The sequence below is a fragment of the Schistocerca cancellata genome, unplaced genomic scaffold (genome assembly GCF_023864275.1).
Source record: "Schistocerca cancellata isolate TAMUIC-IGC-003103 unplaced genomic scaffold, iqSchCanc2.1 HiC_scaffold_464, whole genome shotgun sequence".
Classification (NCBI taxonomy): domain Eukaryota; kingdom Metazoa; phylum Arthropoda; class Insecta; order Orthoptera; family Acrididae; genus Schistocerca; species Schistocerca cancellata.
Window position 1 is genome coordinate 20,001 of NW_026046481.1, and position 2,500 is coordinate 22,500.

Genomic DNA, 2,500 nt, shown 5'->3' on the forward strand with positions numbered 1-2,500 from the left:
TGTGCACACAATATGAACCACACCTCAGCGAGACACTCCATCACACATTACTCTCTGCCTGTAACAGACACAGATACGATATGTAAGCACCAGCATGGACCAACGTCCGGTGCATCCTCTCCGCCACAGTACACCATCCACACTATGATAACCACACCAGGGGGTCCAATTATAAAATAGAATATCCCACCCGTCCAACATCCACAATTGCTCAGATAAGCCACCAACACCCACACATGTCCTACACAGGGGTGCACCCAACACCACCACACTGCCTCCTGTTACGGCACAGAAACAATGGCAGGAATGAATCACACAGGTCTGCCACTCCCTTGCCGCAACCACAGACGCGGCGCGCCTCCAGTCACGAGCGAAAAGCGCATCCTGACGAGACAGAACTGCTGTGACATACTGACGCTGCCTCAGACATTCACTTACAATGATCACTACCAACGAACCTGCCCCCCCCCCCCCCCCCCAAACACACTATCTCTTACCATGTTGTGTACTGTAATCCAACCCATTTTGCACCTTAACCTAACCAAATTTGTAACGCAATTTGTACCGCAATGTAACGCAATTTGTACCGCAATGTAACGCAATTTGTACCGCAATGTAACGCAATTTGTAACGCAATTTGTGTCTTAACCTAACCCACGTTGTGCCTTAACCTAACCCACGTTGTGCCTTAACGTAACCCACGTTGTGCCTTAACGTAACCCACGTTGTGCCTTAACGTAACCCACGTTGTGCCTTAACGTAACCCACGTTGTGCCTTAACGTAACCCACGTTGTGCCTTAACGTAACCCACGTTGTGCCTTAACGTAACCCACGTTGTGCCTTAACGTAACCCACGTTGTGCCTTAACGTAACCCACGTTGTGCCTTAACGTAACCCACGTTGTGCCTTAACGTAACCCACGTTGTGCCTTAACGTAACCCACGTTGTGCCTTAACGTAACCCACGTTGTGCCTTAACCTAACCCACGTTGTGCCTTAACGTAACCCACGTTGTGCCTTAACCTAACCCACGTTGTGCCTTAACCTAACCCACGTTGTGCCTTAACCTAACCCACGTTGTGCCTTAACCTAACCCACGTTGTGCCTTAACCTAACCCACGTTGTGCCTTAACCTAACCCACGTTGTGCCTTAACCTAACCCACGTTGTGCCTTAACCTAACCCACGTTGTGCCTTAACCTAACCCACGTTGTGCCTTAACCTAACCCACGTTGTGCCTTAACCTAACCCACGTTGTGCCTTAACCTAACCCACGTTGTGCCTTAACCTAACCCACGTTGTGCCTTAACCTAACCCACGTTGTGCCTTAACCTGCTCTGTAATTGGCATATGACACGTTACATTAATCTAGTGTTGTCTAACCACAACCCTCTGAATATAGTTCGCTACTCGCACCGCCCACCCTCTTGTGTGTCGTTTCATGTTGAACACTTCGCAAGTGTTGCTTACTTTTTACATGCTCCCGCTGTACACTGTAATGTGGACAACTGCAGGATGTACATCGCCCCCCCCCCTCCACCCTGCCTTCGCACGCTGGTCGTTCAGGTGCTTGCGTGTTCAATGCCCTTCGCAGCTGTTCACTGGCATTCGCATGTCGAAGCGCTCAGTCTACGTCGTGGTACGGCCTGTGTCCACTGTCCGCTGATATCGTAAGCTTAATCCTCACATTGTACTGCACATAGGTCCGTATGTACTGAATGATACGCTGTGGCACATGTGTGACCGTACGACTGCGCCCAACAACAGCGAACCATACGGTCCAAATGTTGTGCACTCAGCCACGTGCCGTCTCCCCATAACAGCTACATTGCAGTGTGGTACGCCATAGAGACGTGTGGGAGTAACGGACGCCCTGGATGGCGATCAGCATGAGCCGTCTGTTGATGTAGTGGCGCGTGTATTCAAACGTAGTCGTCTCTTCTCACACAGTGTGATAGCATGGTGCACCGCGTTCCACATCTGCGACATGGTACAGATGCTGGTTGACAGTCGGTCTCGTAATGGACATCGCATACGTAGGGGGCCACCTCCCACGTGTTCTCTAGTCGTGCACATTTTGTTGCGTGTATGTGGGCAGACGTAGTGTGTCGTGACACCTAACAGACAGGTATGCAATAATCGTTGCATTTGCAAACTGGGATGGACGTCTACGTTTGCTGGTGACGTGACGCAACGCAAATGAACAACTGGTAAACCCATTGTGGTGCGGTTGTTGTTGCTGGAGGTAAATCAGTAAGGGCAAATCTGTGTGTGAAGCGATACGCGGCGGTGGCTGGGTGGGACCGTCCCCGGCCGGTGAGGGGGGGCCGCCCGGCGTGCTGGCCGCGCGGTGCGTGGGCGCACGCGCTACAGCCGGCTGGTGGGGGCGCCCAGTGGCAGGCGCGCCGGCCGACGGACGCGGCAGGCGGCGCAGCTGCGCGCCGGGGCACCCTGCGCGCGGCGCCGGGCGGCCAAAGTGGGTCCTCGCGGGCCCGGTGCGA